Below are 24,093 nucleotides of genomic sequence, written 5' to 3'. Positions count from 1 at the left end.
GTTGAAAGAATGAACTAGGGTTGGAACTTTGAGTAAACGACCTCGGAATCGGGATCTGAAGGTTTCAGCAGGTTTGTATGATGATTTCAGACTTGGGCGTATGCCCGGTTCGGGTTTTGGATAACCCGGGAGTGTTTTGGCGCCTATTGTGGAAGTTAGCATTTTAGAAGAAATTTCTTAAGTTTGGCTTGAAGTGAATTTCAGTGTTATCGATGTCCGTTTGAGATTCCGAGACTGTGAATAGTTTCGTATGGTGATTCTGGAGTTGGGGGCGCGATCGGAAGTGAATTTGGAGGTACGTAGGACATTTTGGGGCCATTTGGCTAAGGATAGAAATTTGAAGGTTTTTGAGAAGTTTGACCGGAGGTTGACTTTTTGATATCGGGATCGGAATCTAATTCCAAAAGTTGGAGTAGGTCCGTAATGTCAAATATGATTTGTGAGCAAAAATTAAGGTCAATCGGACGTGATTTGATAGGTTTAAACATCGGAAATAGAAGTTGGAAAGTTCAAAGTTCATAAAGATTGAATTGGGGTGTAATCCGTGATTTTCGTGTTGTTTGATGTGATTTGAGGCCTCGAGCAAGTTCGTAATGTGTTTTGGGACTGGTTGGTGTGATTGGTTGGGGTCCCGGGGGCCTCGGATGGATTCCGGGTGGTTAACAGATCGAAATTGGAATTTGGAAGAGAGCTGAAGGCATCTGGTTGCTGGTATTTTCGCTTCTGCGGTTGGTTGACCGCAGAAGCGGCACCGCAAAAGCGAACGGGGAGCCGCAGAACCGGTTTTTGATCCAAGGCTTGGGGACCACAGATGCGGTCAAGGTTCCGCAGAAGCGGGACCGCATCTGCGGAAGGAGCATCGTAGAAGCGAGAAAGGGCGGCTTGGGAAGGAGCCGCAGAAACGGCCTTTTGACCGCATAAGCGGAACCGCTGATGCGGTATGGCTTCCACAGAAGCGGAAATGACTGGAGGCAGAGCTTGTTTAAATCGTGGGATTGAGTTCATTTCTCCCATTCCTTCATGGCTTGGGCGATTTTTGGGGAGCTTCAAGAGGGGATTTTTGTCGTCAATGTTAAGGTAAGTTATCCTTATCACTTTTGAGTTAAATACATCAATTATGCATGGAGTTAAGCATGAGAATTAGTGTAAAATTGAGGGTTTTGGTGGAAAACCTAGAAAATTATAATCTTGGATTTTGATCACGATTTTGAGTATGGAATTAAGAGAAAATCATATATTTGAGTTCCTAAGGTCATGGGTAACCTTTATCTTCGAGAAATTTTGGATTCCGGGCATGTGGGCTCGAGGGCATTTTGGTCATTTTACTAAGCGGAGTTGGGAATTTGTATAATCTGAATTTTTAACAAGTATTTGAGTATATTCTCATTAGTTTGTCGTTAATTGGCTAGTTTTGGTGCATTGTGCGTTGGTTCAAGCCTTCGGAAGAATGTAGAATGCCGGCTATGAGTCTTCGGAGCGAGGTGAGTCTCCTTTCTAATCTTGTGAGGGGGAATTTACCCCATAGGTGAAGTAATTGATTATGTGCTCCTATTTGTGGGGGCTACGTACGCACGAGGTGACGAGAGTCCGTGCGTAGCTACTATTATGCTATTGTCCGGGTAGTTAGGGCCCAAAAGCATGTTATACTTGGATTATTAATGAACCCGTTGATAGCTTGAATTGCTTGAATCACCTTAGATTAGTAAATGAATTTAAAAGGAGATTAAACATCATTTTTCCCGAATTGTTAAAAAGAGAAATTGTTTTATTTGGGTAAATATTCCGATAAGTTCTTAATTGACTGATTGAGCATGTATCTCTATGTGTACCTGCGTCGCATGCACAATTCGCAAGCAGGGTATGTGTTTATTTATGGAACGGGCCGAACGCCTCGGCAGATTAAATAGATGCATCTATGGTTCGTGCCGTTCGACCCTCGGCAGTGCACAATTTACATTTCTGCTGGAGGGGGCCGTCGACCTCGGCATGATTTGCGCATGATATGTATATTGTTTCCCGAGAATTTAAAATGTTTATATTGCTTTTCATGTCTTGATATAAATTGATAAGATAATAAAGAGTAAACCTTGAAAATCCTTGATTATTTATTGAAAGTGTTTACTTTTTTTTGGCTTCGTGAATCAGGACTGCTATATAAATCCATGATTTCCTCACATTTTTAGTATATTGTCAAATGACCTCTAGTAAGTGTCGAAGTTGACCATCTCGTCTCTACTTCTTCGAGATTAGACGGGATACTCATTGAGTACACATTGTTTACGTACTCATACTACACTTCTGTGCATTTTTGTTGCACAGGTATATTTATCTCTAGTAGCCCACTAGGCATAGCAGCACGGATGGTTCGGGGACTAGGTGAGTTGCATTATTCGAGGCGGCCCGCAGCTAGTAAAGTCCCTTCCAGCAAATTGTATTTTCTTTCTGTCCACTGTATTCCGGACGGATGTTGTATTGTATTTTATTTTCTTATCAGTAGATGCTCATGCACTTGTGACACCGGGTTCTAGGATGATTTTAAATACTTTGTATTGATTGCTAGTATTTAATTTTAATTGAAACAGTTGTCTTTTTACTTATGAAAATTAAAGGAAAATCTTGGTTTTCAAAATTGTTAAAATTGGAGTTTAATTAAGTATTTGGTTGGCTTGCCTGACAGCGATGTCCGGCGCCATCACGACCCTTAGTGGATTTGGGTCGTGACAACATGGTATCAGAGCACTAGGTTCCTAGGGTCTCACGAGTCATGAGCAAGTCTAGTAGAGTCTCGCGGATCGGTATGGAGACGTCTGTACTTATCCTCGGGAGGCTGCATGATTGTTAGGAGTACTTCCCTTCTTGATTTCCTTATCGTGCGGTTCGATTCCTTTGAGGTTTATGCCTTTGATTCCTTTCCACTCAATCTTACGCGACGCGAGCGCTTGTTATAAATCGAAAATTGAAGAACCGTAATGGTACTACAGATGTGATACAGGGTGTTTCTCCCGGTATAGCTGATCAGAATATTGTCGTCGCCTGATGGAGTAATATTTTATGGTTTCAGCCTAGTAGCGGTAATTTCGAGGGCTTTGAGGCTAGGCACAAGTTGCCGCAATGCTTATTAATGACTATTCTGCAGTAGTGATATGATGGTATGATGTTGCCCACGAGTCGAGGCAAGAAATGACTTGAAGGGAGGTCTACTCAGTGCATAATCAAGAGATTCAGTATGTTATTCCCGGCAGGGGGAAAGGTAACCGAGCTAAGGAGGGTCAAATGTGGAGTGGTGGAAATAATGAGGCTTGGTAATTGCAAGTGTGGTGGAATTTTCCTTCTATATTGGGGTGCAGTCGTCCTAATTGGACGTATAAAGTTTGTCGGTGTTATGATTTTCTACAATTCGCCTTTGAGGCAGGGCATTGTGAAATAGTATCAGAGATTCAACTATCAGATATCGCTGGATGCGGTGGTTCAGGATTGAATCAGTATTTCTATTGTTGACGGTTCGAGAAGGATGACCTTCAGAAAGGTTTGGAGTTAGTAGCCAATTGAGGATTCAAGTTCTCTGAAAATAAATTTTATTAAGGCAACAACTGAGCAGCGAAGGATGAGAAAGGCATGTGGGAAACGTCCGGCGGAGTTTTAAATTGCTAGAAGGCCAGGTATATGAAGCAAAGGTTGAGTAGTCGATTAAGGGGATGAGTTCCGCCAAAGTGGGAGAGTGGCGGAGATGCATATGGGCTTGCAGTGGACGGACCACGTACCTTAAGGAGAGTTTGGAGTGATTTGATAATATCGGTGATTGGTAATTGGGTTCTACGGATTCAATTTGAATTAGGGGTTCTTGTGCGGCCGGAGATTTAACCTAACGGGAAGGAGCCGCTTAAATGAAGAAGGATGCAGCATGGCTTTGAATTGGGAGAATGTTTTCGCATATTTTAATGATGTCCACAAGGGGTAAAATGGACCTGTGCAACTGGAGTGTGAGCTCAGACTCAAGAAGGGTCATTGATGTCGTAGTAGTTCTACCCCGTGCAACAGTGTTGGAAGATGTCGGGGAGAGCCTTCTATAGGTAGGGTAGCCAAGTGGGCAGATTAGCAGTCGCGTGGTTGGCGAGGCTTCTGCGAAGAATCTTATCAAGTATGTAGCGAAGGTATCGATCGTGCGAATGTGGTGGATGATTTAGAGTATAAGAAAGGGGTTTTACAGAGAGATCTCGAGAATTTTGGCGGTTGATTGTGCAAGGCTATGTCAATAAGAAAAAAAAAGGGGCGGGTGAGTTCCAGATTGGTGAAATTATGGCTTCAAGCTAAGTGGGAGAGTCCCACCGCTTGTGACGGGGTTGCAGAGTTGATTACTTGCAAGGTTTCTGGTTGTTAGTATGTTGATGGGTTATTCTAGCTACGGGAAAAGAATATAAGAGATGAATTGAGCTAATGAATTATTGAAATGCATGCTATGGTTGGCCTTATTGGCTCATGTTCAGACTTGGGGAAGGATTCAGGATCTATGCCTTGTATAAATGCAGGTTCCAAAGGAAGTGATTCCGCCGGGTGCCTCGTCGAGCGGGTATTCATGTGTTATAAGATTTACAGAGCTGATTATATTCGGGACCAAGTCAGAGCGGGTGGCTCTCAGTAATTGTCCTAATGGATTCAAATAGAGGTAAAGTATGGTGCTTAATGATTTCGAGCCTATAGGTGCAGTTGAGAATCAAGCTTATGCAACAACTTACGAATGGAGGCTCAGAACGTTCTGTGATGTTTTGGCTTGCGGTATAGCATTTCAGAGATATGAGGCAGTTCATGGGATTTGAGACAGTATGGTCTCGTGATTCGAGGTCACTCAAGATGGGTGCAGATGAAGTATGTTAAGTGCTGGATGAAATTAGTAATATCTTTAAGGCAATCGGGGATAAATTGGAAGAAGGTAGTTGATCGGCCATAGTTGAATTTGACATATTGGTGTTGGCAGTCAGTTTCTTCAGCGTGATTGAGTTATGTACATGATTTGTGACGGTACGTATCAAGCTTGTCAGTCGCCGCAATTGATGTTATTCAGAAGCCTTCTATTGTTATGGCTTGTTGTGTGGAAGCAGATTCCGGAAGGGGGGCTATGGTGGCTTAGACCACTACTTAGAGATTTGCATATTCTACAGTTTTGAGAATTCACCTATGTGATACTATGGATCTCCTGAAGTGAGTTAAGTGAAAAGTTTTCATATGATGAAGTGTTAATCTATTAGTGGTTCCGGAGTTATAATGAAAAGCATGTTCTATCGTATATTGGCATGATGGGTGGAGTGAGTAGTATGGGATTTGAAGTGAAGACCAAAGTTACAGCTCAGTGTTGACAAGGATGTCGCGAGCTCGAATGAGCAGGAAAGGAGTTTTTGATGATTAAAGATTTAAACCAAGTATGAAGGTTTGCGATAATGTCATTAAATTGAGAATATATGCCTGGAGGGCACTCAGTTACTGGGTTGTGGACTGTGGATGAGTACTTCGGTTATGACGGTTGTTCTTGTGTGTTATGAGAAGAGGGAAATTAGTATGGGCCTTTGAAGGGTTATTGGCTTAGTTTGATATGATCAGGATCGACTTGAGGTCGTTGGATGGGTGTAAATGTGAATTTGGGCCCTAGGTCAGGCTAGTTGTGTTCATTTCAGTAATGCGCTCCTTTGGAGTAGTCAGGGTGTTATTTCGTTGTCAGATATTTCATGTAGTGATACGTTGCGCCGTGTGAGTTGTGAGACGGCTTGAGAAACTTTTGTTTATGTGTTAGGGATCCGCGTGGAAATGACGTATTATGAGCAAAATGGCTCTTGAGATTCAGACTGTATATCGCACCTCAGTTGTGCTTGAGTTTTGTAGCTTATTGCGCTATTTGTCCCCTCAGGGATGGTATTATGCACTTAGCGTGCTTGTGACCGAATTCGATATCTTGTTGTAATGAGCAATTTAGCTCGATGTATATCTCCTTATGTGAGTTCTACGTGTGGATCGGTTGGCACGCCGCCATGGGTATGTTATTTGGATCGGGTGGCACGCCGCCATGGTTATGTTGTTTGGATCGGGTTGCGCGCCGCAACAACGTGATGTTCAGTACAGTTCCCTATATCTGCCCTTATGTGTTTCGTTTCCTATCTTTTTGGAGGAAAGCTCGTATTAGCTGTGAACCCGCGTCGCATGTATGATTCGCGAGCTGGGTGTCTGTTTAGTATGTTGCCCACGTCGCAGGTATGATTCGCGAGCGGGGTAATTGGATCTCCCTTTCGGAGTTCATTTTCCTTTTTGTATCGCATCCTAAAATGGCAGCCTATTGGCACATTGTGGCATCACATGAGACTTTTGATTATGTCGGGATGGCTCATCGCCTGAGCAGTTCGTATTGGGTGAGACGAGATTGTTGGATTTAAGATCAGTGCAATCTGATTACGTGAAGTATATTAAGGAGCAAGGATTGCTATTCGATTCAGAATATGGTAATGTTTCCTGTCAGAAGTATAGACTCAATGGTTGGTTAACCTGGCAGTTGATTATGAATTTCCGCGCATCTCTTCCGTCGTGGCGGTGTTGTAGAGGTTGGAATAAGACCTGTGTATGTCATGAGGCGCAATGGGAGCATCTGATTCGTTGAATTTTGGCTAAGTTGATCAGAGAATATTATTGTGGTCCTGTGGATTTAGTGTTGCAAAGTAAGAATCCAGCAAGGTTATGCAGTCATGTTTGAGTACAGCGTGTAGTGATTGATATGGTGATCGTATGTTGGAACCAGGCCTGGTATAGGATTCCGGATGTTGGAATCGGGCTCTAAGGCTTGTTTGCTTGAATAAAAGGGAATATTTTCAGAATTTATCGAGCTAATGTGCTCAGCTAAGTTGTGGTAGCACGGGAAGGTGCATGAGGTGTTAAACAGCGATTTCGGACTACTCCGACATAGTTCTCAGCACGTTCGAGGACGAACGTTTGTTTAAGTGGGAGAGAATGTAACGACCCAACCGGTCGTTTGGAGTCCTAGCGCTCCGTTTAGCAGTCGGAGGCCATGAACATCTTCAATTCAGGTATTATGACTTGTACGCGTGGTCGGAATTGAATTTCGTGAAGTCCAGAGTTGATTTGGAAAGAGAATCCTTATTTCGGAAGCTTAAAGTTGAAAGAATGAACTAGGGATGGAACTTTGAGTAAACGACCTCAAAATCGGGATCTGAAGGTTCCAGCAGGTTCGTATGATGATTTCAGACTTGGGCGTATGCCCGGTTCGGGTTTTGGATAACCCGGGAGTGTTTTGGCGCCTATTGTGGAAGTTAGCATTTTAGAAGAAATTTCTTAAGTTTGGCTTGAAGTGCATTTCAGTGTTATCGATGTCCGTTTGAGATTCCGAGACTGTGAATAGTTTCGTATGGTGATTCTGGAGTTGGGGGCGCGATCGGAAGTGAATTTGGAGGTACGTAGGACATTTTGGGGCCATTTGGCTAAGGATAGAAATTTGAAGGTTTTTAAGAAGTTTGACCGGAGGTTCACTTTTTGATATCGGGGTCGGAATCTAATTTCGAAAGTTGGAGTAGGTCCGTAATGTCAAATAGGATTTGTGAGCAAAATTTGAGGTCAATCGGACGTGATTTGATAGGTTTAAATATCGGAAATAGAAGTTGGAAAGTTCAAAGTTCATAAAGATTGAATTGGGGTGTAATCCGTGATTTTCGTGTTGTTTGATGTGATTTGAGGCCTCGAGCAAGTTCATAATGTGTTTTGGGACTGGTTGGTGTGATTGGTTGGGGTCCCGGGGGCCTCGGATGGATTCCGGGTGGTTAACAGATCGAAATTGGAATTTGGAAGAGAGCTGAAGGCATCTGGTTGCTGGTATTTTCGCTTCTGCGGTTGGTTGACCGCAGAAGCGGCACCGCAGAAGCGAACGAGGAGCCGTAGAAGCGGTTTTTGGTCCAAGGCTTGAGGACCGCATCTGCGGAAGGAGCATCGTAGAAGCGAGAAAGGGCGTCTTGGGAAGGAGCCGCAGAAGCGGCCTTTTGACCGCATAAGCGGAACCGCTGATGCGGTATGGCTTCCACAGAAGCGGAAATGACTGGAGGCAGAAGCTTGTTTTAAATCGTGGGATTGGGTTCATTTCTCCCATTTCTTCATGGCTTGGGCGATTCTTGGGGAGCTTCAAGAGGGGATTTTTGTCGTCAATGTTAAGGTAAGTTATCCTTATCACTTTTGAGTTAAGTACATCAATGATGCATGGATTTAAGCATGAGAATTAGTGTAAAATTGAGGGTTTTGGTGGAAAACCTAGAAAATTATAATCTTGGATTTTGATCACGATTTTGAGTATGGAATTAAGAGAAAATCATATATTTGAGTTCCTAAGGTCATGGGTAACCTTTATCTTCGAGAAATTTTGGATTCCGGGCACGTGGGCCCGGGGGCATTTTGGTCATTTTACTAAGCGGAGTTGGGAATTTGTATAATTTGAATTGTTAACGAGTATTTGAGTATGTTCTCATTAGTTTGTCGTTAATTGGCTAGTTTCGGTGCAATGTGCGTCGGTTCAAGCCTTCGGAAGAATGTAAAATGCGGATTATGAGTCTTCGGAGCGAGGTGAGTCTCCTTTCTAACCTTGTAAGAGGGAATTGTCCCCATAGGTGAAATAATTAATTACGTGCTCCTATTTGTGGGGGCTACGTACGCACGAGGTGACGAGAGTCCGTGCGTAGCTACTATTATGCTATTGTCCGGGTAGTTAGGGCCCAAAAGCATGTTATACTTGGATTATTAATGAACCCGTTGATAGCTTGAATTGCTTGAATCACCTTAGATTAGTAAATGAATTTAAAAGGAGATTAAACATCATTTTTCCCGAATTGTTAAAAAGAGAAATTGTTTTATTTGGGTAAATATTCCGATAAGTTCTTAATTGACTGATTGAGCATGTATCTCTATGTGTACCTGCGTCGCATGCACAATTCGCAAGCAGGGTATGTGTTTATTTATGGAACGGGCCGAACGCCTCGGCAGATTAAATAGATGCATCTATGGTTCGTGCCGTTTGACCCTCGGCAGTGCACAGTTTACATTTCTGCTGGAGCGGGCCATCGACCTCGGCATGATTTGCGCATGATATGTATATTGTTTCCCGAGAATTTAAAATGTTGATATTGCTTTTCATGGCTTGATATAAATTGATAAGATAATAAAGAGTAAACCTTGAAAATCCTTGATTATTTATTGAAAGTGTTTACCTGTTTTTTTGCTTCGTGAATCAGGACTGCTATATAAATCCATGATTTCCTCACATTTTTAGTATATTGTCAAATGACCTCTAGTAAGTGTCGAAGTTGACCATCTCGTCTCTACTTCTTCGAGATTAGACGGGATACTCATTGAGTACATGTTATTTACGTACTCATACTACACTTCTGTGCATTTTTGTTTCACAGGTATATTTATCTCTAGTAGCCCACTAGGCATAGCAGCACGGATGGTTCGGGGACTAGGTGAGTTGCATTATTCGAGGCGGCCCGCAGCTAGTAAAGTCCCTTCCAGCAAATTGTATTTTCTTTCTGTCCACTGTATTCCGGACGGATGTTGTATTGTATTTTATTTCCTTATCAGTAGATGCTCATGCACTTGTGACATCGGGTTTTGGGATGATTTTAAATACTTTGTATTGATTGCTAGTATTTAATTTTAATTGAAACAGTTGTCTTTTTACTTATGAAAATTAAAGGAAAATCTTGGTTTTCAAAATTGTTAAAATTGGAGTTTAATTAAGTATTTGGTTGGCTTGCCTGACAGCGGTGTCCGGCGCCATCACGACCCTTAGTGGATTTTGGGTCGTGACACTTGAAACGTGAAACATTCATGAGTTATTTTTATACTTTATATATAATAGTAATATTACATAATATTTAAACAACTACAGTGTGCTCTAAATATATAATAATTATACAATCAATATGTGGTATATTTTATATTATAAAATTCAAGATTCCGAATATACGTCGTATATATTTATCATATTGAGAAAAAGAATTATATACTATGTATATCCAAATAAATAAATTGAAGGTAAAGTGCTAAATTCTGGGAAACAGCCTCTCTACCCTTCTCGGGGTAGGGGTAAGGTCTGCGTACACTCTACGCTCCCCAGACCCCACTAGTGAGATTTTACTGGGCATGTTGTTGTTGTTGTTTTATACTAATAATATTTAATTTATACTTCATAATATACTTATTAAATAATAAATATTAATATATTATAAAATTATATAATATGTATAATAGGTAAATATTATAAAGATCACTTATTCATTAAAGCATGCACTATTATACAAGCATTCACATTTATACCACCAAATAAAACGTTACCATAATTAAAATATAGCAAAAGTACCAATAAATCATAATTAATAACAATTTCATTATTAGATGGGAAACTGAAACCCTTCGATTTTATATTTAAGGAAATAAACACGTTACATGCGTGATTGTAGGTAAGGTAATAAAAATTTCTGCTAGAAATATAATTATTTAGTTGCTTTTATTTAAAATACCTAGTGCTGCTATGTTTGTGAAATTTTTTCTTAAATTTTGTCTATTTATGTTTTTTGCCCAATAATAAGGCAACCCAATGTCAAACTAATAAAATTGGTCAAGCAATCCCAATAACAAAGAAAGTGGTCCAATGCCATTTTATATCCAATAAACAAGGCTGGTCCAACTTTTCAATTACAAGTTGTTCAAATATTTTTTAGTTTATCATATTTTCATTTAATAATTATGTAACTTAGCTACCTTAATAATTAATTTAAACGCTACACAACTAGTAGCGGGCTTTAACTTCATGGACTCGCTTGCGTAGCGTGATGTTTATCATTCAATTAATTCATTAATTTCATACCAAATCCAATAGCTTTAATTTGTTTCTAATCCTTTTGCCATAACCGCGAATTCGCTTACGTAGCACGGTAGTAACATTTAATAATTTTAGAAATTAATTTTCTCAAAGCACAAATGTAATAATTTTTTTCAAAAGTAATAACGTGCTAATAATCCTTTGTCGTGACTGTGGAATCGCTTGCGTAGCGCTGTTATAAAAAAATTACTACATTTTGTCTTGATCACGCATTCGCTTGCGTAGTGTGGTTATGACATCTTATTATTTAAAATATTCTTTAATATTTCTAATAATCAAGATATAAAAGCGGATAGATGAAGCATGAAAATCAATAATCACAGTTTGTCCAAAATTAATTCAAGCCAAGTTGTAGTTAATAAGCGACTGTGTTAGAACCATAGGACTCGGGGAATGCCTTACACCTTCCCCCGGTTAACAGAATTTCTTACTCGGACTTTATTTTGGCAGACCAATAATAATAGAGTCAAACCTTCCTTTGAATAGTGATTCAAATAAAAGGTGACTTGGAATATCCAAAAAATCAGTTCAAAAGTGCGACTCTGTAAATAAAATAATCCCTACTCATGTTTGTCACTTTAATTGGAAAAACTCTTTAACCCACAATCCATACATATATCTTTTTTGGTAAAAAGAGGGTGTGACAGCTCTGGCGACTCTGCTAGGGACCTAATATAAAGTCGAGCTTGTACATATTGACTTTTATTTGGCTTTATTAATTTTGTATTATACTGTAATTTATTTAGGCCTAATGTGCTACTTGTTTGCTTTTTACCGCTTTGATATTGTTGAACTGTACATTATAAACTGTCTTCTCACACACCCCCTCTAAGTCTTCTTGAAATTAAAATTGGGCATTTTCTTGACAAAGCCCGCTTTCTTTGAGATAGCCGAGGTGTTTGCCACCCGGTGAAGAATTTTAGTCACACGTATTTTAGGCGGGGAGCACCACCAACTAAGCTGGAAAGTAATGCTACCGGTACGCTGACCCTCCTCGGCCCGAGTTGTCTGCTCGAGTAAGCCAATCTAGATACCTTCTCCATCAGGATTTAAACCTGGAAGAACAAACCTCATGCCGGGTATGCATAGTAGGTTCGCTTTATTTGCATCATGTGCATTTGACTTAGCAGGGCTCGACACATGGGCGGGGTTCTGTTTTAGGACAAGTACCTTGTTGAGACCATTATGTTCATGTTATGTGCTAACTGTTATATTATTTGGAAGGCTTGCATGTTGACCGACTTTAGGGTAGATCAGTTGAATGAGCAGAAAGAAATAAAGAACGTGCTCCCGATTTTTGTACGAATGTTGTGCTTCTTTTTAAAAAACAACAATGTGGTCTCGTATGTATGGTATTAAAGATTAATTTTCATAAAATTCAAAAAGATAAAATATGGTGATTTTATCGAACTACGCGGGTCTGATCTCACTACCCGGTGAGGTACGTAGGCAACTCCATCGGGTTCGGTCCATATTTAAAAAAAAAGCATCATAAAAATTATGCATGTGCATAAAATTTTTGAAAAAAGAAATATTCCTATTTTTGGTCACCTTTTACTGTTTTGCCCTTATATCCGACCATTTTCGCCGAGACAGCCTTAAACCATCCACGGAAGTGCTGGAAGGCTATTTATTTTAAAAATGACAATTTCGTCTGTTGTTGTCTGCTTTTTACTGTGTTGCCTTTCTATCTGGCCGTTTTACCAAGACAACCTTAAAATCTTGCTCAGAAGTGCTGAAGGACGTTTTTTCATAAAAATAGTTACTTTGTCTATTTTTTTTATCATTTTGCCCGTATGTCCGGCCATATTAGCTAAAGACAGCCTTTAAACCTTCTATGGAACTACCGAAGGGCTATTTTCATAAAAATGGCCATTTTATCTAGTGTTGTATGATCATATTAGTCCAGACAACCTTTAAACCTCTCTCGGGAGTACCGAAGGGCCGTTTTCATAAAAATAGCCATTTTATTTATTTTTTCTACTTTTTATTATTTTGTCTCTATGTTTGGCCATTTTTTCCAAGACGTCCTTTAAGCCTTTCGTGAAAGTATCAAAGGGTTGTTTTTGTAATAATAGCCATTTTCCTACTTTTATCATTTCACCTGTTGTGTCTAGTAATTTCAAAAAGTAATAATAAAAAAATCGAGTCCTAAATTGGCATGTAAAAAAAAATCAAAAGTTGCATATAGTTTAGGTAAGTCCTGACCCCTTTCTATCTTATTCTTAGGTTCACCATGAATTCTCCATAAAAAAGCAGTCAGAAAAGGGTAAGGGACGAGACACCTCCTATGTTCTTGATCAGAGATAAAGTTCCGAGTAGTCTCTGTAATTGGTGAGCTAATTTCGCTGCATGGAAACATTATCAAGTATTTAATCACCTCAAGCTCCTCACAAACATCATGAGAATTAAGCCTAACAAAGATTTAATCGAGGTCCTAGTGGGTTTTTGGGACCCTATGAACAATGTCTTCAAGTTCAAAGATTGTGAAATGATGCCTACATTGGAAGAATTAGGTGGATTTACCAGATTGGGGAGAGACCTTCGTGGGAAAAAGCCTGCGGCTCCGAGAAAAGTTGGTGTGAACAACTATTTGAAGAAATTATGCCTTTGTCGAATTCCAATGGATTGCTTGATCGAACGGTGGGTTCTATTGAAATTTTTCTATGACAGATTCGGGGATAGAAAGGGTTTGAGAACTTCTTGGGCACAAAATCCGTCAACCAATTAAGGTACGACGCTTGGAGAAAGTCGAGAATCTTTGCGTTTATGATGTTATTTATGGGGATCATGATCTTTCCAGAGCGTGGTGGGCACATCAGAATACGATTGGCTGCGGTAGTCTTGTTTTTCCAAAGCAGCGAGGATCATACCATTCTTCCCATGATTCTGGCAGATATTTTTCGAGCTTTGACACGCTGCCAAGAAGGTGAAAATTACTTCGAGCGATGCAACATTCTAATGTAGATGTGGTTTATATAGCACCTTTATCATCATCAAATAGTAGTATGTTTCAGTGATCATTGGCTGAATTACATTGGATGTCACCCAGACAGGGCTGCGAGTTGTAATCTTCCAAAGGGGGTGAAGGCCTGGCGGACATTACTTGGTTCGTTGACTGTTGATAGAATCACTTGGAACTATTATTGGTTCCCTTCTACTAGGGTCATGCATATGTCGACGTATCGCCCGTTCTTTATACTCACGAGCATTAGAGGTTTTCAGCCCTACACGCCCCTACGTGTCAATGCGCCAGTTAGGGAGAGAGCAAAAGAGGCCCCTGGTTGAGGATATGCATCCGTTTGTGTGGGAATTCAAGGGAGAGGAACTTCCAAGAGAGTCATATGCACAAAAAGAGTTGGTTCGATAGTCGATTTTCCGACTTAGATGAGATGGTAGCTGATCGTGAACGTGGGGAGGTAAGCTTCGCGTACCTTGGGTGGTTTCATAATTAGGCTATCCCGGAGCAAAGGCCGGAAATATCCATACGGAATGTATTTGATTGGGAGGAGAAGATTGAGGCTAGAGTTAGAGAAACCGGAATGGAAGTGGCACAAGAGTACCAATCCCGTATTGACATTTTACAAGAAGATAAAAGCATTCCGGAGACAGCCATGGACATACAACATGCTTATTTCGAGCGGGAAAAGGCTATGTGGGCACATGAGAGGAGAGCACTCAAAGCTCAAATTAGACAAAAAAATGATCACTACCGCTCAACAACAAGAAGAAAGAGAAGCTTAGTTCAAGGTGGTCCGCGATCATGAGTGTAGAAGTTTTGCTCCAGTAATCCAAGGTTTAAGGGATCGAATAGAGGGAGCTGAGTCAAGTAAGGAGCGCCAGATAGCCAAGTTTGAAATAAAAAGATATTACTACCAAAAGGTGATCGATCGATTAGAGGAGGATTCACTAGAAGTTCGGTGCCAGAGAGATATGGCCTTGGAGCGCGAACATGATGCGTTAGACCTAGCCGAAACTCGTGGTCTGCGAAATCAAGAGTTACATTTGCCTCAAGAGCACACTAAGGGAAAGATCCTCGAGATAGCCACATATACTTCCCGATCTTGTAGGAGTTTCCAAAGGATGACGCCTGAGCGGTTTGCAAAAGTATCATTGAACGTCGCCTGTCACATATCTGCAGACTTAGAGAGGATATACCGCAATGTTGGGGGTCAGCCGCAGGAATAAGTGCCATGACTATAGTGATGCCGGTGGATTCTCCCATAGAGATTTGAATCTTCTTTTAGCTGGTAGTCCACTTTGATTGTTCCATTATTGTCTCTGAGTTTGTAAGAGCCTTTTGGTGTTTTGAGTCTTGTTGTTTTGCCTTTTATCTTAAAAAGTCTGTTTGAGTCGAGTTTGGTCTTGTTTAAATGTTTATCTTTATGTAATTTTTATTTTTGAGTCTTGTATAAATAAAATTGGAAATCAATAAAAAAGATTTTTTTTAGAAAAATTCGAAAATAAACCAAAAAGATTTTATTTTGTAAATATAAATAATAATAATAAAAAATTAGTCATGTCCCTGAACTACGTAATGATCTGATTCATGCGACGACATGATACGTAAGCAACCCCAAAAGGTTTGATCAAAATACTCTTCAACGAATCTAAAATGAGGGATCAAAATAAGGTAAAGGTGTAAAGAAAAGTGAAAAGAAAAAAAGATAGTGGAAAAAATAAGAGCATCGATAAGCGGCAACCTTATAAGCCGGAATAAAACATGAAGCATTCCAAAAGGATGTTAGAGGTTGTGACAGTATTAGGAGCATCGCATATTACGTGTAGTTCATATCTGTAAAATACTTAACACTAACACGTTTGTTGCCTCTTATATAGTAAGCTTAAGCTGGTTGGATTGTTGTGAAACTGACAACACATCATTACTTCACCTGACCAAGGGAAAGGTAGTAATGGCTAACAATGATGAAATCGAGTTGGTCAGTAACGACCCCCAAGGTCGGTTAGTTGAGCAAGAGTCTAAGGAAGTAAGAAAATTGAAACTACAATTGTCTGATGTGTATCAGGCTTGGGTCTCCGGTCAGCCTCCGCCTCAGGGTCCATCAGAGGGAACTTCCACCGTACCCATGGCTACTCAACCACTGCTCCATGCAATGAGCGATCACATTCTACCACCCGGGTATGTGCCAAATTACAGCTTCTCTCCTGCCCCTGGTACCTCTAATGTGCGACCTCCAACCGCACCGGTTAGGAACACCCCCCATCGTCATGTCTAGTAGGGGTGTGCATTCGATTTATCGATTCGATTTTGACCCTTATCGATAATTACTTATTGATTATCGATTTTTACATATGCTTATCGTTATCGTTTCAATAAGGTTTCGATTTTTTCGATTTCGATTTATCGATTTTTGGGGCTTATCGATTCGGTTATCAATTACACCAATAAGAAAATTTGCGGGATTCCACGGAAAGTATATCTCTATAAACACGCCTAACTAATATGGACCAAAAGAAGCTAAAATAAGACGAACACCGTTTATAACATAAAAATTGTATCAACAAGCACATGCAACGAAACTAAAGTAAGGGATCAAATGTATGCCACCAACACTCCAACGGTATAAAAAAAATACATCATCACGGCTAATTCTATTTTCCATTAATTTGAACTTCATACCCTTGAGCTTTAAGTATGATCATTCCTTAAATGTGGTAGATGAAATAATAGGGTTGGGGACTTAGGGTAAAGGAAAGGGTATTATAGAATAAGGGTAAAAAAAAAAATTAAAAAAAAAATTTAAAAAAAATTTAATTTTTTTTTTTGTATTTCTTATCGGTTTATCGATAAACCGAAGAGGACAAAATCGAAATCGTCGATAACTCGATAAGGAAAATTTTGAAATCGAAATCGAAATCGATAAATCGATAAACCGATATCGATAAACCGATAACAAATAATCGATTCGATTTATCGATAAACCGATTCGAATGCACACCCCTGGTGTCTGGGCCGCCAGCATATACAATCTCGCCACAACCTCCTATGACGAGTCCAAACAATGAGCCAGCATCTCATGCTTATGATGGCCAATATTACTTCCCAAATATGGCTTTCAGGGTTTCGGCCATACAATCAGACTCCTTAGTATGAGTCACCAGTGGAAACTGAAAAGGCTACCACGACAAGTGAGCCAGATGAGATGGCTAGGAAAATTAAAAGTCTCGAGCAGAACATTAAGAACATACAAGGACTAGGTAGTCACAAAAGTGTTTCATTCAGTGATCTATGTATGTTCCCTCACATCCATTTGCCACCAGGGTTCAAGACCCTAAAATTTGAGAAATATGATGGACACGGCGACCCTATTGTCCACTTGAAAAGGTACTGCAACCAGCTAAGGGGTGCAGGAGAAAAAGAAGAATTATTGATGACTTATTTTGGCGAGAGTCTGGTGGGAGTAGCCTCTGAATGGTTCATTGACCAAGATATCTCCCACTGGGATGTTTGGGACGACATGGCCCAAGCCTTCGTCAAACAATTTCAGCACAACAGTGATATTGCGGCAGATTGCAATTCCCTATCCAATATGAAGAAAAAGCCGACTAAGATCCTTAGGGAGTATGCCATCAAGCGGAGGGAGCAAGCGGCTAGAGTTAAGCCACCCATGGATAAACACGAGTTGATCACTGTTTTTCTAGAGGCTCAAGAGCTTGATTCTTTCAGAACATGATGTCTGTGATGGGTAGACCTTTTTCAGAAGCGACCAAAATAGGAGAGATGGTCGAAAATGGCCTCAAGACTGGCAGAATTGTAAGTCAAGATGCTCTCAAAGCCACCACCCAAGCAATCAAAAATGGGTCGGGATGTTTGGCAAATAGAAAGAAGAGAGATGAAGGGTCAATGATGACTTCGGGATCCAGGGAAGTTCAAAGAGGGGGATCGCACCCTTATGTGCAAGTTCAGCAGGGGGAATCCAGCTACCCTCAACATTATTATCCCCCGCCAATTCCTCAATATGGGCCCACCAAAGTATACAGTGTTTAATGCCTAGTCTTATGCTTGGCCTCCCAATCAACAGGTACGAGCACTAGCTCCAAGAATCCCCCGACCTCAGCAGCAAACTTTTTGGGCACCCTACAATGCTTGTCCCAGGCAGGATTATGGTCTAGAGTAGAGGCTGGCATAAAAATTCACTCCATTGGCTGAATCATACTCTAGTCTGATCCAGAAGTTAAAGCAGATGGGCGTGATTGGACCCATCGCTCCCCGCCATATGAATCACGATTTACATGGATTTCAAGCAAATACTAGATGTGAATACATACAGGTGCCCCGATGCATAGCACTGATAATTGTTGGATTCTAAAAAGAGCCATAAAAAGACTCATCGTTGAAAAGTTGATTGTGGTGACAAATGGTAAAGACCCTCCTAATGTTACAAACAACCCATTTCTAGCACACAACGGTGTTCATTTTGTGGGAATTATTGGCCGAGATTAAGAATACAAGGTGGTCTATCGAGTAGAAATGACAGTAGGAATGATTCAAGAAGGAACATGACTAGAAGTAAGAACAAGCCGATATGTGCCGTTGATTTTGAAAGGCGCCCAGAGCTCAGAGAAGGCAACTTTATTTGTTCGAAAAATCTCGAGGCGGAAAGTCCGCTCCAGTATTCCAAGCCCAAGGTTGTATGTCCTGGGTGGCCATCCCGTCATGAGGAAGAATCAAGGTGGTACAAAAAGGTATAATAGAGACGATCATAATAAAACCCGCCGTGCAACCCCGTGTGACAAACACGAAAAGCATTCCTTGGAACTACAACAAAACTGTGGTGACCTGCAACGGCAAGGAAATCATAGAAGAAGTGCGGGAAACTGGAGGTTTGACTCGATCAGGGAGGTGTTACTCTCCGGAAGAGTTGGGGAAGGCCAAGCAAATCAGAGAAGGTCAAATGATAATGAAGAAACCAATCACTGAAGAAAAGGCAGAAGAGTTTTTGAAAATGATGAAAGTTCAAGATTATCAATCATTGATCACTTGAGAAAGAGATTCGCTCAAATCTCTCTGCTATCTCTGCTCATACATTCAGAAGAACATGCCTGTGTACTAATCAAGATCTTGAACGAGGCACATGTCCCAGAAAAGACCACATTGAATCGGTTAGAGAAGATGTCCAACAGATTTTTGAGGTGAACAAAATCACTTTTACTGATGATGAACTCACCAAAGAAGGAGCCGGGAACAATAGGACTTTACACCTAACTATCAAATGTGAGGGGCACTACATAAAGCGAGTCATGGTTGATGGAGGCCCGAGCGTAGATCTATGCTCTCTCTCCACCTTGCAAAGCATGAAGATCAATACAGATAGAATCCGACATAGCAATGTCATCCGGGCTTTTGATGGCTCAGCAAGAGACACCATTGGGGGATCAACCTCACTGACAATTGGGCCAGTTGATTTTGAAATTTTCCTCCAAGTAGTGGACATGGAAACTTCTTATAACTTTCTTCTTGGAAGGTCATGGATCCATATGGCTCGAGTTGTGCCATCCACCTTGCATCAGATGCTCAAGTTCGAACATGACATGCAAGAAATTATTTTTCATGGAGAAGGTGATTCATCCATTTATAAAGGCCCATTAATCCCGTGTATTGAGGCCAAGGAAAGGTGCAAGTCCATTGTCTATCAGGCTTTCGAAGTGGTTGCTGTGGACCATATTGAGGAAGGAAAGCCCATTCTATATCCTCGTCTTTCCGCCACATCTGTAATGGTGGCTGCACTTATGGTGAAATAGGGTTATGAGCCAGGAAAAGTCCTGGGGGCATCATTGCAAGAAATTTCGGAACCTATCTCTCCCTTTAGTAACAAGGGTACTTTTGGCTTTGGTGTCGGGCCAACACAAGCAGACTAAGACAAAGCCAAGCACTACAAAAAGCGTGGGTGGGTCTTGCAGCAACCTATCCCTCACATTTTCTACACTTTTGTTAAGCCACAACTCCAAAAGGGTAAAAATTCCTCGGCGCAGGAAAACATTGATGAAATTTGCCATGGCTTCAGCAGATATTTTCTAAAGAGAATATGATCCAGGCTGGTGAAGGCAATATGATCCAGGCTGGTGAAGGCACTAGTCGTGCCAATATGCAACTAATTAGCCCAAACACCATGCTCAACAACTGGGAAGCAACTCCCCTCCCCACATGGAAGGAGTCTTGGTAGATTGCTTTTGCAGCTTCTTTTTTGTATTTGGGTTATTTTCAGGGTTGTATTTCAAACATCTCAGTATGATTTTTTTGTTTTGATGTTAACCCTCCTGTCCTTTCAAATTCAATAAAAATGCGGTTCAAATCCGTATTAAGTTCTCTATCTTTTTTTTTCTAATTCCTGTCATTTTGTTTCCATTTCAGTTTTGTTAATGTCGGCTTTAATAACATGACATGCATGCAGAAATCATGCCCAGATCGTAAAAAACTATCTAATTTCAAAATAATGCATCAAGAGGTTGAATATGATAAAGATGAGGCTGCCGACGAAATAAAAAGAGAATTGGAATAATTTGAAAACAAGCCTAAGCCCAACCTCAATGAAACTGAGCCGGTTAATATCGAAAATCATAAAGAAGTTGGAGAAACAAAGATAAGCATTCACACTGAACAAAAAACTAGAGATGCCTTGATTCAACTTTTTTTCCGAATACAGATATGTATTTGCTTGTTCTTATGATGATATGCCGGGTTTAAGTGCTGATCTAGTGGTTCATAAGCTTCCCACGTATCCTGATTTTCTACCAGTCCAACAAAAGCAACAAAAATTTAAAACGGACATGAGTGATAAAATTTAAGAGGAAATAATGAAGCATTTGAGCGCCAATGTGGTCAGAGCCGTACGATACACCACTTGGGTGGCAAATGTTGTGCCTGTGCCAAAGAACGATGGAAAAACTAGAGTCTATGTTGACTACAGAGACCTGGAAAAAGCAAGTCCAAAGGATAATTTTCCTCTACCAAACATCCACATACTTGTAGATAATTGCACTAAGCATAAGATACAAACTTTTTTGGATTTCTATGCCGGATACCACAAGATTTTAATGGATGAGGATGATTCAGAAAAGACCGCTTTCACCACTCCATGGGGTACCTATTGTTACAGGATCATGCCATTCGGTTTGAAGAATGCAGGGGCAACTTACATGAGGGCCATGGCCACCATTTTTCATGACATAATGCACAAAGAGATTGAGGTATATGTTGATGATGTCATCAGAAAGTCAAAGACATAGGCTAATCATGTGTGTGATTTGAACAAGTTCTTTGAACCGTTGCGAAGGTATGACCTTAAGCTCAATTCAACCAAGTGTGCATTTGGGGTTCCTTTTAGGAAGCTCCTTGATTTTAAAGTCAGCTGGAGAGGCATCGAATTGGATCCAACTAAGATAAAGTCCATGCGAGATCTGCCACCCCCGAAGAACAAAACTGAAGTCATGAGTTTGTTCGGGAGATTGAACGACATCAGTAGGTTCATTGCTCAGCTCACAACCATGTGCGACCCATCTTTAAGTTGCTAAAAAAGAATGCTACTGTAAATTGGACGACCGATTGCCAAAAATCTTTTGATAGGATCAAAGATTATCTATCAAAAACCCCTATAGTGATCCCACCTGAACTTGATAGGCCTTTGTTTTTATATCTATCGGTGATGGATAATTCCTTTGCATGCGTTCTGGGGCAACATGATGCGACATGCAAAAAGGAACTATTTGAGCAAGAAGTTCACCAATTATGAAGTTAAGTATACCCTTTTAGAAAGGACATGTTGTGCCTTAACTTGGGTCGCTCAGAAGCAGAGACATTATCTTTTGGCCTACACTACTTACCTCATATCCAAAATGAATTCTTTGAAGTACATCTTCCAAAAGCCAATGCTCACTATCAGGCTCGCAAAATGGCAATTTTGCTTACAGAGTTCGACATCGTCTATGTCACTCGCATGCAATGAAAGCACAAGCTTTGGCAGATCATTTGGCAGAGAATCCAGCTGATGATGATTATAAGTCATTGAGCACATACTTCCCAGACGAAGAGGTCAACTCAATAGAGGAAGCAGTTTTGGACGACAACCATGTATGGAAAATGTATTTTGATGGGGCTGTCAATATCAATGGAGTTGGGATCGGGGCAATCCTCATCTCACCTATTGGACAACATTACCCTGCAATAGCCCGACTTCGGTTCTTCTATACGTATGGGTCTAAAAATGGCCCTCGATCTAGATGTGCATGAACTATTGGTTATGGGACATTTTGACTTGCTTATCCAGAAGGCCCAAGGCAAATGTGCGACTCGAGACATCAAGCTTATTCCATACAAACAATGTGTGCAATACTTGAGCAAAAAATTTAAATCTATCTAGTTCAGGTACATTCCCAGGTTTCATAACGAGCTAGCCGATGCCTTGGCTACCTTAGCCTCGATGCTCCCTTGGATGGAGGCAGTTACTTTCATAGTAGTCACCAAGAAAGAAGTAGTAGACTTTGTTCATTCCAATATCATTTGTCGATTTGGTATCCCAAAGACCATTATCACTGATAATGTAGCCAATCTAAATAGTCATTTGATAAAGGAGGTATGCGAGAAATTTAAAATTGTGCATCTCCATTCTACCCCTTACCAATCAAAAGCCAATGGAGCCATTGAAGCGGCAAACAAGAACATCAAGAAGATTCTTAGGAAGATGATCCAAGGGTCCAGGCAATGGCATGAAAAGTTGCCTTTTGCTCTTTTGGGATACCGCATGACTGCTTGCACATCTGTTGGTGCAACTCCTTATCTGCTGGTATATGGAACTGAAGTTGTAATACCAGCTAAAGCCTTAATTCCCTCTCTCCGAATCATTGAGGAATCGGAGATTGAAGACACTGAGTGGGTCAAGACCCGATTAGAACAACTAATGTTGATTGATGAAAAACGGTTAGCAGTATTGTGTTTTGGCCAGTTATACTAGCAAAGAATGGCATGCACTTATAACATGAAAGTGCGCCCGAGGAACTTTGAGGTAGGCCACCTTGTCTTGAAACGCATTCTTCCACACCAGGTAGAAGCTAAATGAAAGTTTACCCTGAATTGGCAAGGACCCTACATCATTAATAAAGTGTTACCAAAAGGGGACTTGCACTTGGTAGATGAAGAAGGACGGGTACCATACATGACTATTAATGTAGATGTAGTCTAAAGATATTATGTTTGATATATACCCACTGCGGAACTTTCGCGCATGATTTTCTCATATTGAGATGATGAAGATTATCGTTGCTGACTGTCCCAAATAGGTGTCACCCTTTTAAGTCGTATTTATCTTCTTTGTTTTTCCTCTTTTTGAAAACTGTGTACTTGTAAAAATAGAAACAAAAAAAAAGGGAAGAAAAAAAAGAAAAAAAGAAAAAGAAATCAAACAATAAATCTTCTGAGTCAGTGAACTACGTTCGACCTGATTCCGAAAGAACACGTAGCGAGCCTTACACTGGGTTCAGTCCTATCACAACCAAAAATCCATATCCCCAATACTCTAAAACTAAGGCAAAAGTTTGTTTTATTTTTCACGGTCTTTCTGTAAAAATGGTTCCAAAAGTTGTAATTCAGTTCAAGGATCTTTTCGTTTTTTACGTTTAAGACCTTCTGATCGATCTTTAAATTTTTTTGAAGTCACCATGCCATGGGCATTGGACAACCTGCCACCTGTAGTATCTTAGTCAAGGGCGGCAGAAAAAAAGAAAAGAAAAGAAAAGAAAGAAATAAGAGTCTTATCGGTGAAAACCCGTATGGGCACCGTAAGGCGACAGTGAGCAGAAAAATAAGAGAGTCTTATTGGTGAAAACCCATATGGGCACCATAAGGCGATAATGAGTAGAGAAATGAGAGAGATCAGATAGCGAAAACCCGTAAATGGCGCTACTAATCGGATGTGGGTCTTTAATACTCCGGCATGAGCACAACCAAGATAGTATAAAAATGAACATTTGCGATTGATTTTGAGAATTAGACAGCTCAGACAGATCAAACGTCTTTTCCTAAATGCATGTCATGATTTATTGAAGTCGGCTTATAGCCCCAGATAAGTCTCCCTATTCCTCTCCCCGAAAGGGACACCTTTTGTTTAAACACGATTAATTTTCGCTTTCAATTACTCTTCTGTTTTTACCCATAATTTTCTTTG

Source organism: Nicotiana attenuata, unplaced genomic scaffold (assembly GCF_001879085.1).
Source record: "Nicotiana attenuata strain UT unplaced genomic scaffold, NIATTr2, whole genome shotgun sequence".
Classification (NCBI taxonomy): Eukaryota; Viridiplantae; Streptophyta; class Magnoliopsida; order Solanales; family Solanaceae; genus Nicotiana; species Nicotiana attenuata.
Note: the sequence above shows the minus strand (reverse complement) of the source record.